A 13,790-nucleotide genomic window follows, 5' to 3' on the forward strand; every position below is an offset into this window, starting at 1 on the left:
TGTAAATGAAGTTTTATTCAAATACATTTGTTTATGTATATTATCTTCCTTTCTTTCATGCTATAATGATAGGTTAGTGGTGACTACAAAGATGAAATGGCCTCACAAAGCCTGACTTATTTACTACTTGAACCTTTATGAAAAAAATTTTTTTTAATATTTTTTTTTTTTTAAAGATTTTATTTATTTATTTGACAGAGAGAAATTACAAGTACACTGAGAGGCAGGCAGAGAGAGAGAGAGAAGGAAGCAGGCTCCCTGCTGAGCAGAGAGCCCGATGCGGGACTCGATCCCAGGACCCTGAGATCATGACCTGAGCCGAAGGCAGCGGCTTAACCCACTGAGCCACCCAGGCGCCCTTTTTTAATATTTTTTAAGAAGGCTAGAACTTTTAGTAAGGTATTGAATAGAAGTGGTAAAGCAAACATTTTTACTTTGTTCATGATCTTAGGTGAAAAGCATTCAGTCTTTTCACCAGTAAGTAATGTTAGCTTTAGATTTTTTATAGATTCCTTATATAAGACTGAGCAAGTTCCCTTCTTTTCCAAACTTACTGAGAGTTGGAGGGGTTTTGGTTTTGTTTTAGTCAAGAATAGATGTTGGCTTTTGAATCCTCTGAAGTGATCATATAATTTTTTTAATTTGTAACATGTTAATATGGTGAAGCCAACTTTTAATTTCTGAGATAAACTCTAGTTGATCGTAATGTATTTTTTAATACATTGTTAAATTTTATTTGATAAAATTATATTTAGAGTATTTATGGTTATGTGTATAATTGATGAGTTAGTTTGTAGTTTTCTTGAAATGTCTTTCATTTTGGGATCAAGGTAGTACTGTTCTTATAGAATGAACTGGGAAATATTTCATCTTGATTTTCTGGAAGGTGCTATATACTAGATCTTCCCTGAATATATGGTAGAATTTACCAGTGAAACCACCTTTGTAGAAAGGTTTTCAAATGTAAATTAAGTATCTTTTAATAGATAGAGGGGTGTTTAGATTATGTCTTCTTGTTTAGGCTTTGTTAGTTTGTGTCTCTCAAGGAATTTGGCTATTTCATATGTTTTCAATGTATTAGCATACATTTACTTATATCCCTCAATTACTGCTTTGGCTGTATCTCATAAGTTTTGATAATGTTATATCCCATAAATTTGCATTTTAATTCAGATCAAAATACTTCCTAATTTTACTTGACCAGTGAGATATTTAGAAATGTGTTTTTTCACAAATATTTGGAAATTTTCCAAGAATCATCTGTTACTGATTCCTAATTCTGTTTTGAATGGAGAACATATTTTTTTTTTAATTTGGATCCTTTTAAAATCATTGAAATTTATTTTATGATCCAGCGTATGGTTAATCTTGGTGAATGTCCCATGTGTATTTCTGCTGTTGTTGGTTGTTATGTTCTATAAATGTTTATTAGGTCAAGTTGGTCAGGTTTTTTTTAGTCCTTTTATATCATTACTGGTAAGTGCTAGCATGGCTTATCTTTTCTGTTCTTTTACATTTATCCTATTTATGTCTTTATATTTAAAGTGGGTTTCTTTTAGACAGCATGTAGTTAGGTCTTGGGTTTTTTTAATCTAATCTAATAATCTGTGCCTTTTAATTGGGGTTCTTAGACCATTTACATGTAATATGATTGCACATCTGATTGATTAAAGTCAACCATCTTGCTCTTATTTCTGTTTGTTCTTTTTCCTTTTACTACCTTGTTTTTAGATTGACTGTATGATTTCATTTTATTTCTTTTCACTTATTAACTGTAATCTGTGTTAATTTTGAGTGGTTAGTTTTCTTCTCATTATGGGTTATATTTTTGTGCTGCTTTCACCTGATAATTTTCAATTGAATGATTAAATATTTTGAACTATTCTTTGTTGAGTGCTGGATATTTTTGTATTTCTGTAAAAATTACTTGAGTTTTATATGTAGTTAAGTTGCTTAGGAACATATTTAGGCTAGGTGTAATTTTCCTCACAAGTGAGGCAAAACCTTTCTGAATACTGTGCCAGATGCCCCATGAATTAGGATATCTTCCTCTCTGGTGAGAGCAGGAATTGTTCTGGCTCGGTCTGAGCTTTGAGTATTCTCTCTAAAACTTTTAGGTGGTTTTTTCCTCCAGCCTTGTATACTTCACTGAAATGCATGGACATGTCATTAGTACTCAGTTGAGAACATCTTCTAAATATCTCTAGAGTGGCCTTGTGTATGGCTTTCTTCTCTCTGATACTCTTGTCTTACAAATTGTAGTTGCTTTGGCCTTCCTAGACTCCATATCCTCCTGGGGTTTGCCTTCCTGCTCTGTGGTCTGGAAACTCCACATAGTTAGCTGGGAGCAATCATGGGGCTTACCTTTGTTTTCCATCTGTTAGGGATCACTTCCTATTGTCTTGTTACTCAGTGCCTTGAAAACCATTTTTCAAGCAGGAGATAAATCTGATTCATTGTGACATCTTGGCCAAAAAGTGGAAGTGAAGTCTAAATTTAGATTTGCACTACTTCTTTGTTGCAGGAAAGATTTGGCCTAAACTTCAAAATCTTGCAGAAGTGTGGGGGTTCACAAAGTTACCACCACCTCCCCATTAATTCTTCACCACAGATCCTTGTGTTTACCCAGGTATCTTGTGTTCTTAGTCAGTACTATTTGTGAAATTACTTGACAGAAATAGCTTTGTAAATATTTAGAATGTTCATACTCAAGAAAGAACAATTTGCTTTATTTTGTTAAGATTTTTTTTTATGGTTAAACATTTGAGTAGAAATTCTCTGTGTGATTATAGTATGAAATATTAAAACCTCATGAGAACAACTCAGATATAAGTAAATGTAAAGAACTTCAGTGGAGATTGATAAAGAGGTCTACTGAGTGGCTGAAAGAATGATCTTATTATTGCACATACTTCTTTTGAGTTCACTATTTAAAAGATGTGTCTGTATTTAAATGATTATGTGAAAAAAAAAATGTTTCCGAAATTACTGCTTTCAAATCTTTCCTAAGACTTTTTATGTAAAAGCCACAATAACTAACAAATTCTTTAAAACTATATAAATTTATAGAAGCTTAAATATTCAGTGGATTACCTTCTCAGAGAAGATATAGATGTATCTTTTTGCTTTGTTTTTATTTCCATATGTTTAGGTTAAAAGCTGTTGCTTTAAATTGCATCTCAAGAAATATTTTGACACATTTGACCACTTTTGGTTTCTTGGTTCATTTACTTGCCTATATGTTAATGATGAAGACCGAAGTTAACACCATCCTAAAAATGGGGAAAACATTTGAAGTGGTAATAACAAATTGTTCAAGCTCTCCACTTTAAAATTGGAAATTCAGGGAACATACAAGACCACAGTTTATTTTGCCTCATCCTCTGAACCTATCATGGAAATAGTTTAGCTCCTGGGAAAGAAAAATTCTCAGCCTCTATAGGCTATTTACTAAACCTATCACCAAAAACCGTTTACAGATTTTTTTCTTGATATGAATATAGTAGTCCTTTAAAAAAAAAAAAAAAAAAAGATGAAGCCATTAACGATGTCAAATGGCATAGTGTCTAGCTAGATTCTAGCCATTAATTGACTTTACAACTTAATAATGAATGTGTTTTACCATCAGGCACAAGTTTCCCATGATGACTATATATATTTTTTAAAGATTTTATTCATTTATTTGACAGAGATCACAAGTAGGCAGAGAGAGACGAAGAAGCAGGCTCCCTGGTAAGCAGAGAGCCCAATGTGGGGCTCAGTCCCAGGACCCTGGGATCATGACCTGAGCCGAAGGCAGAGGCTTTAACCCGCTGAGCCACCTAGGCCCCTCCCCCCCCCCCCATGATGACTGTATTAGAAATTTTCAGTTTTACATGTGAAAGTCCTAATACCAACCTGGAAAAATTGGTTGCATTGATGAGTAATGAACTCTGCAAATTGCGGATTACCATACCACCTGAATTCATCTTACAATATTGGCAAAGTATCTGAGTTCTTAACTGGACACATACATTTTTCCCCCCCAAGCAGGTATTAAAAACACATTGCTTTTCAGAGAGTCTTAGCAGAGTTGCTGCACTGTCTTTTTGACAGTAGGTTAAGGTTTGGAATGTATTGAAATTGCTTGGAAAGATTCATTATAATCCTCTGTTTTCTTCCTCATAAATTAACTCCAGTTGACTGTGCCATTTGTTTTCAGATATATGGAAAAATATGTGGTTTACTTTAAAACTGTTTCTACTCCAAAAAGTGAATTTTGTTAAATGAAGGAAGAGATCATAGCAGTTGCAAAGTCTCTGTTTTCAGTTAGACTTGTAGTTAATTATAAATGTTGTTGGTACTGAAACATCAAATTTGGTTTTGTTTTGTTTTAAGAGACAAGCTAAAAACCATGGGGGTACTCATGTTTAATTTCAACTTCCAGCACAGTACATGAAGTTTTGCATAAAGTGCTTTCATATGGCTTTGTTTTAAGGGAAAAAAGAATATGATTTTGCTCTATAAAATATAAACATTTTTAAGGCACCCTTTTCTCAATTGTCAAAGTAGCCTTAAATTCAGATCTCTCTTTTTTTTTTAATATGTTTATCAATTCCATGTAGTAATTTTAAGATGTATCTGGTCCTTCCTGGATGAAATTTACATCTCTAGATATAAATCAAACAATAAATCATGGGCTTTTACATATGAATGCTTGATAATTTGCCAATGTACCCTGTAGTTCTGAAGGCACTGATAATACAGAGATGAATTCTATTCTTTAGTCATGTACAGGGAAGTGAGCGACAGAGAATGTAGACACTTAAGTGGCCCACATCACCTACTGCAATATTTACCTTCTTATATCTGAAGGCTCACAAAATATGCCACTTAGGGATTTTGATTATTTTGAATTAAAGTACTTAAGAAATAGCCAGTGTAAAAAGGACACTCTGAATGCAGGAAATAAACCTCCCATGTGAATTTATCCTTTCTATACCAAGTAGGGAGAAAGCATCATTATTGCCAGAGATAGGGAATTCAAGGCCAAGAAGGCTGGATAAGCAAACTTTGTTACTTCTTCATTAATTTGTTACCTTAAGCCCAAATCTCTTTGCTTTGTCAAATCTTCACAGATACTGTTTCTTTGTATGAAAGCTATAAAAGCTGCGTGCTTTGGTCACTTTTTTTGAAGTCTCTTATCTTTGGGGCTCCCCTGAGTATGAAATTAAATTTGTTTTTCTCCTGTTTGTTTTATGCCAATTTAATTATGAGATGAGCCAAGGAACCTAGAAGGGAAGAAGGGAAACCTTTTCTTCACCTGCATATTAATCACTCTAGTCCTGGACTAAGAATATGTGTTATGGTTATAACATAATACTTGGGAGGAATTCACATTCGCAAGGAAAATGTTAACACAAATTTCACCAAGTGTTAACAAGCAGGAAAGTTTGTGAAGTTGCCCTTTGGTTTTTTGACCAGCTACTTTCAAACTCATCCTTCCCCGTGGGCGGTTGTTGGCTGGGCTCGACATGCTTAAGTAATTGCAGAATTATCTATTAACTCTATTAACTTCGTTTAGTATTTACAGTTTGAGAATTTTTCTAAATAGGCTTTCCTTGATGTCCTCTAGCCCTCTTTGCCATCTTTAATTATTCCCTGTTCTTTGGCAATCTCATTCACTTCCATGATTTCAATAATCATTTCCATATGAACTCCAGCCTCATATTTCCAATAAGCTACCTCATGGCTCAACATGAATATCCTGCCACCGCATCAGATTCCAGGTTAAAGTCATCATTTTCTCTCCTAAATCGTTTCTTCTTTTTCTTTTTTCTCTCATTTATCGTCCTTGTTACTGAGATTTTACTATCCATCAACTTGAACTAAAAAATACAAATTGATTATTTTAACAACACCAAGATTCTCTCACATCCATCCTCCTTTCTATTTAACTATCCTCCATTACTGTTCTGTATTACTCAGGCTCTCAACTGCCTTCATAATTATTTATCTTCCAAACTGGGATATTTTTGAGTGTGAAAAAGACATTGTGAAGTGAAGTGAAGAAACTCTTTCAATACTTATACTAGTACAACTGACACACATTGAAACTGCCCCTTTCAAACCTGCGCATTTGGTCACTGTGCTCTATTAATCTAACTTATTTCCTTTCCTTCCTATAACTAATCATCCAAAACACTACCAGATTTAGCTTCTTAAAGCATTGCTTTAATCATGAGGTCTCCATCTTCCTAATTCTTCAATGGCTCTAAATTGTCTAAAACAAAAAAAAAAATCTAAATATCCGGGCATTATCTTCCAAGTCTACTTTGGTCTGGTGCCATCTTCCCTTACATTATCACTTCTTTTTTTCCCCCAGTTTTATTGAGGTATAACTCAATACATACAGCACTGTACAAGTTTAAGGTTTACGGCATAATGACTTCACTTAAATATATTGTGAAATTATTACCACAATAAGTTAACATCCATCAACTTATATAAATACCCAAATTTTTTAAAGATTTTATTTATTTATTTATTTGACAGAGAGAGAGAGTGAGAGCAGGAATACCAGCAGAGAGAGTGAGAGAGGGAGAAGCAGGCTTCTTGCTAAGCAGGGAGCCCAATGTGGTGCTCAATCCCAGGACCCTGGGATCATGATCTGAGCTGAAGGCAGAGGCTTAACAACTGAGCTACCTAGGTGCCCCAATACCCAAAATATTTTAATGTTTTTTCCCTGTAATGAGAACTCTTAGGATCGCCTCTCTTAACTCTCTTTTTAATGTTTTTATTCAAATTCCAGTAGTTAGCATACAGTATAGTATTAGTTTCACGTGTACATTATAGTGATTCAACACTTCCATACAACAGCTGGTGCTCATCACTGCTTAATACCAATCACCCACTTAACCTACACCCCCCCACCCACCTCCCCTTTGGTAGCCCTCAGCTGGTTCTCTATAGTTAAGTGTCTGTTTCTTGGTTTGTCTCTGTATGTATGTCTGCCTCTCTTTTTCTCTCTTTTCCTTTGCTCATTTGTTTAGTGTCTTAAGTTCCATGTATGGAGGCGCCTGGATGGCTCAGTTAAGCCTCTGCCTTCAGCTCAGGTCATGATCCCAGGGTCCTGGGATTGAACCCCACATTGGGCTCCCTGCTCAGTAGAGAGCCTCCTTCTCTCTCTCCTTCTGCTCTTCCCCCTTCTCATCCTCTCTCTCTCTCTCTCTCTCTTTCTTTCTCTCACTTTCAAATAAAATCTTTGAGGAAAGAAAAAAGTTCCGTCTATGAATTAAATCATATGATATTTATCCTCCTCTGATTTATTTCATTTACTGTAATACTCTCTAGCTCCATCCATGTCATTGCAAATGGCAAGATTTCATTTTTTTTTTAATGACTGGGTAATTTGTGAGTGTGTCTGTGTGTGTGTATGTGTGTGTGTGTCTCTTTTTTTAAAAAAGATTTTATTTATTTGACACTAGGGAGGGAGGGAGGGGCTGGCAGTCGGAGGGGGAGGGGCTGGCAGTGGGAGAGGGAGAAGCAGGCTCCCTGCTCAGGGGGAAGCCTGATGTGGGGCTCAATCCCAAGAGGGAGGGGCTGGCAGTGGGAGAGGAAGAAGCAGGCTCCCTGCTCAGTGGAGAGCCTGATGTGGGGCTCAATCCCAAGACCCTGGGATCATGACCTGAGCCAAAGGCAAACACTTAACCATCTGAGCCATCTAAGTGCCCCTGTATCTCACTTCTTTATCCATTCATCATTCAAGGGACATTTGGGCCCTTTCCGTGATTTGGCTGTTGGTGATAATGCTGCTATAAACATTGGGGTGCATGTATTCCTTCAAATTAGTATTTTTGTATTCTTTGGGCAAATACCTAGTAGTACAATTGCTGGATCATAGGATAGATCTGTTTTTAACTTTCTGAGAAACCTCCATACTATTTTCCAGAGTGGCTGCACCAGTTTGTGTTTCCACCAAGAGTGCAAGAGGGTTCCTTTTTCTCCACACCCTCAGCAACACCTGTTGTTTCCTGTGTTGTTGATTTTAACCATTCTGACAGGTGTAAGGTGTTATCTCATTATAGTTTTGATTTGTATTTCCCCACATGATTAGTAATGTTGAGCATCTTTTCATGTGTCTATTGGCCATTTGTATGTCTTCTTTGGAGAAATGTCTAGACACATCTTCTGCCCATTTTTAAGTGGCTTATTCATTTTGGGGGTGTTCAGTTTTATAAGGTCTTTCTAGATTTTTGAATACTAACCCTTTATCAGATATGTCATTTGCATATATTTTCTCTCATTCTGTAGGTTGCCTTTTAGTTTTGTTGATTGTTTCCTTCACTGTGCAGAAGCTTTTTTATTTTACTGTGGTCCCAATAGTTTATTTTTGCTTTTGTTTTCCTTGCCTCAGGGGACATACCTAGAAGGAAGTTGCTATGGCTGATGTCAAAGAGGTCACCGCATATGTTCTCCTCTAGGATATTTTCTTGTCTCATATTTGGTTCTTTCATCCATTTCAAATTTATTTCTGTGTGTGGTGTAAGAAAAGTGGTCCAGTTTCAGTTTTTTGCATGTTCTGTCCATGTTATAACTTTCAAATATAATATACAGCAGTATTAACTATAATCACCATGTTGTACATTAAATCCCTAGTACATATTTATCTGCTAGCTGGAAATTTGTACTTTTTAACCACTTTTATCCAATTTCCCCATCCTCATCGTCAGAGCTGATAACAAGATATCTGACCTCTTTTTCAATGAGTTGGTTTTTTGTTTTTGTTTTTGTTTAGATACCACATGTAAGTGACATCATAGGGTATTTGTCTTCCTCTGACTTATTTCTCTTACCATAATGCCCACAAGGTTCATCCATGTTGTCACAACATTATCATTTCTTTAGTCAAATAACTCAAAATGTTAATGTTTACCTTTCCTGATCCTGAATTACCTCACTAGTAAAATAGAAATAAAATAGTCCTCAGTTGTGAGGCTAAAATATGGTATTATGTGTGAAGAATGAAGCTTTGTACATGGGTACTTAGTACTTGCTATTAAGTGCTTAGTACATAGGTGGTGAGGAACTGGTAGGTTTTATTTTATTGTATTGTAATTTTGTATGTTTTATCTACCTGTTCCTACTTTGTGAAATATTTTGCTCTTTTCCAGTCTACGAATCTCCACGTTCCTAAATCCTTCCTATCCTTGAATAGTCTGAAGACACATTCCCTTAAAACCACCTTTGATTCCCCTAAATTGGTGGTCTAAAATTCACATTCGAATATTTCTACCTTGTTTGTTAATGTATATATCTTTGCTTCCATAGTACAATATTATTTGCTTGAGGACAGGAACTCTCATTAATTTTAGCCCTTCATTCCCCCAGTGCTGTGCTTTGAATAAATATTTATTCCTTATTAAAGCATTTATCATTAAAGTGCTCATTCCTTTGGTAATATTCAATCTCTGAGGCCTGTGGTTCTACATTTGTCAAATATGGCGCATCCATACAACGAGGTACTATGCAGCTGTTTAAAAGAATGAAGTAGAGGGACACCTGGCTGGCTCGTTCCATAGAGAATGCGACTCTTTCTCATGGACTTGTGACTTCAAGCCCCATGCCAGGTGTAGAAATTGCTTAAAAATGAAATCTGAAAAAAAAAAAAAAAATGAAGTAGATTTTTCTACATACTGACATGAAAAGATAATTATGATACTACATTGACTATTAAAAAAGAAAGGCAAGTATCAAAAGTGTACTGAAAAGCATGTATAGGTGTATTGTGTGTATCTTGTTAAAAAGAAAAGGTGTTGAAGCTATATACCTGTTAACAGTAGTTGTCTTTGTATTACGGTTTTTATGTAGAATAATCGTAGTAGGGAGGAAGTGTAGTTACAGAGATCCTAGATGTTCAGATTTGTGTGTGTGTAGCAAAAAAAAACATAACATTAAATATACTATCTTGACTATTTTTAAGTGTAACAGTCAATAGTTTTAAGTATACTCACATTGTTGTTCAACAGATCTCTAGAACTTTTTCATCTTGCAGAACTGAAATGTTAATTTCCCCTTTCTCCTTTCCCCAACCCAAGCCTTGGGAAGCCACCTTTTTACTTTCTGTTTCTATGATTTTTGGCTACTTCTGATAGTTCATATGAGTGGAATTATATAGTAGATGTCTTTTTGTGACTGGCTCATTTCTCTTAGTTTAATGTCCTCCAGGTTCATCACTGTTGTAACATGTGACAATATTTTCTTCCCTTTAAAGGCTGTATTGTATTCTATTGTATGTATATACCATTACCGTTGCTTTGTAGTATATTTCAAAGTAAGGAGGTATGAGGGCTCCAACTTTGTTCTTTTACATTGTTTTGGCTAGTCAGGGCCCCATGGGATTACATATGAATTTTAGGTTTTTTTTCTATTTCTTCAAAGGATATTGTTGGGATTTTGATAAGGATTTCCTAAATCTGCAGATTCTTTGGGTAGTATGTACATTTTTAACAATGGTAAGTCACTTCTAAAGTTTTCCACTTTTTTGGTATCTCCTCCAGTTTATTTTAGCATTGTTTTATAGTTTTCAGTATGTAAGTGTTCCATTCCCTTAATTTATTCCTAAGATTTTATCCTTTTTAATGCTTTTATAAATGGGATTGTTTTCTTAATTTCCTCTTCTTCAGATTGGTCATCATTAGTGTATAGAAATGCAACTGAATTTTGCATGTTGCTTTTGTATCCTACAACTTTGCTAAAATAGTTTTTTAGGTTTAACAATTTTTTTGTGTGAAATATTAAGGATTTTCTACATATACATGCATTCTACATGTCATCTGAGAACAGAGATAATTTTACTTTTTGCTTTATAATTTGGGTGCCTTTTATTTATTTTTCTTGTCTAATTGCCCTGGTTAGACATCCAGTACTATATTGAATAGTAATGGCAAGAGCGGACATCTTTGCCTTGTTCTTTTTAGAAGAAAAGTTTTCAGTCTTTCATATTTGATTATGATGTTCTGTGAATATTTCATGTATGGCTTTTAATATGTTTAAATACTTTCCTTTTATCCATCATTTTTGTCATGAAAGGGTATTGGTTTATGTCAAATGCTTACTCTACATCAATTGAAATAAGTATTTTCTTGTCTTAAAAACTATTTCAGGGTGCTTGGCTGGCTCAGTCAGAAAAGTACATGACTCTTGATCCCAGAGTTATGAGTTTGAGCCCCATGTTAGGTGTAGAGATTACTTAAAAAAAAGAAACTTTAAAAAAACCCTATTTTCACATCCTATCAATAGGTTGAGTGGCACAAAGTTTCCTTTTCATGAGACTATGCCTAAATTCCTAAATTATTTACAAAGTATGTATATAAATAAATAAATACTTTTATTTTGTATTTTATTATAAATACATTATAATTATAAAAAACAAGATATTAGAATTGTTTACTGGATGCTTAAAAGTACTGTGAAGGATTTTTTTTAACCTATTTATTTATTTATTTATTTATTTATTATTTTTTTAAAAGATTTTCTTTATTTATTTGACAGATAGAGATCATAAGTAGGCAGAGAGGCAGGCAGAGAGAGAGGAGGAAGCAGGCTCCCCGCTGAGCAGAGAGCCCAATGTGGGGCTCGATCCCAGGACCCTGGGATCATGACCTGAGCCGAAGGCAGAGGCTTAACCCACTGAGCCACCCAGGTGCCCCTTTTTAACCTATTTAAATTTTGTTAATTACTAAATTTAGATTTGATTTTCCTCTACTTGGGGTTCAACCCAATAGAGTTGAGGAGGAACAACACTTACATGATAACACTCACATGTAGAAGCGGTAGTAGTAATGATTATGATGATAGCACTTTACATCTATGGAGCACTTACTGTGTACCAGGCATTATGCTAAATTCTTTCCATTCTAATCTCATGTATTCCTCACAAGAACTCTCTGAGCTCAGTACTTTTAAAACCAAATGAGTACCGGAGAGGTTAAGAAAATGTCCCTGGGGTGCCTGGGTAGCAGAGTCAGTTGAGCATCTAACTCTCGGTTTCAGCTGAGATCGTGATCTCAGTGTCCTGAGAGCAAGCCCCATGCTCAGTGGGGAATCTGCTTGAGATTCTCCCTCCCTGTCCCTCTGCCACTCCCAATCATGCTCTCTCTCTCTCTCTCTCTCTCTCTCTAAAATTAAAAAAAAAAAAACACTTAAAAAATGAAAAATAAAATGTCTCAAGGTCAAATTACTACTAAGTGTTAGAAGCAGAATTAAATCTCAGTCTTTTGGACATTATTTTATGAATAGTTCTTTATTTTTAACCTCAGCTAATATACTATAGGGCTATTGTGATTATCAATATAAAAAATCAACACTGTGATTTAATTAGAAAAATATCTGAGTCTATTCAACTACTCATTCTGCTCATATTCTGGGCAGTGGATCTGCAAGATGAATTAATTGGGCTAAGGCACAGCAGGTCCTTTCAGAATGAATACTGAACCCTGGGACCCAAATGATTATGCAGTGATACCAGTGAACTTCTAAGGCGAAAACTTAGCCATTTAATGAATCCACTCATTCCATTTTTTGGATCTAGTCATTCCCTTCTTTTCAGGGTAACATTATCCTCACAATCATCTTTATAACTAGAACTTTTTAATTACAATGACCAAGTCATCCCCATTAATAATGTGCTATTATTATATATAGCATTAACTGCTTCGTAATTCACTTGAAATCATTAGAGGAGAAAGAATCAGTATAGAAACACATCTGTGTGCTGGGTCTACTTCAGTCGAGCATAGAGGAAAAAAAATTATCAAATCCCCACAATTTTGTTCCTTTGTTAAGCATCTCAACTTCTTCATTTATTCAACAAACACTTGCTGTGCAGGTACCACGTGCAAGCACTATACTAGGCTTTAGGGATAACAGAGGTTAAACAAAACAAAACTCTTCACAAGGCCCCAGTCCAGAGGGGAGGTTGGAAAATAAGTGGATGAGTTTAATACAGTGTCACAGAGATATCACCTAATTCAAAGCAGGGAGGACCAAGAAGTTATCCCATAGAAAATAATATTTTAAATCTTGAAGTGCAGAGAGACAGAAACATAAGTAAGTATGGCTCTTAGTTCAGTTTAATCAAAGGAGGGGAGGAGTCATGAGAGATTACTGATTTCATGGCTGAAAACATTTCAGGCATAAGAGAACCATAGGTTAAAAAGAGAAGGAAGGAAGGAAGGAAAAAGAAAGGAAAGAAAACCATAGTTAAGATTCAGTTTCTTAAAAATCCAAAAACAATTTTTCACAGTCAAATGATACTGCTAAAAATAAAGGAATAGTCTAGGCTTGATATTTTTTCCAAAATAATAAAATTCTTGGTTTTTTCTAAGGCTTTTAATGGCTTAAGTCAATCTAGTACTGCTGGCCTTTAGTTAAGCCCAGAAAATAAGATTTAAAGTCCTGAGGTAGCATGTGCAGGAGGACAAAGACTACAAAAAGGCTCATTCCTGAGATGGTTCGAGAAAGAGCACGTAGAGCAAAGAGTTAATCAGCTTCTGTTTCTTAAAATGGCTAAAACAGCCTTGCTGCCTACTGAGTCCTGAATGTTAACCAGAGATGGTGATCTTTAGCAGTCAATTTCATCAAACCCAAGCAGTAGCCAAGTTAATGCTACTATGTTACACCATCAAAAAGGGTCAGATTCTGATCTCCAAAATGAGGATTTTTTCCACCTTATTTCCATATCCTGCCTGCTCTAGCTTCCTCCAATCCTTAATGAGTTACTCAACAATAGCTTTGAAGATAGTTGTTAT

This window comes from Mustela erminea, chromosome 8 (assembly GCF_009829155.1).
Source record: "Mustela erminea isolate mMusErm1 chromosome 8, mMusErm1.Pri, whole genome shotgun sequence".
Taxonomy (NCBI): domain Eukaryota; kingdom Metazoa; phylum Chordata; class Mammalia; order Carnivora; family Mustelidae; genus Mustela; species Mustela erminea.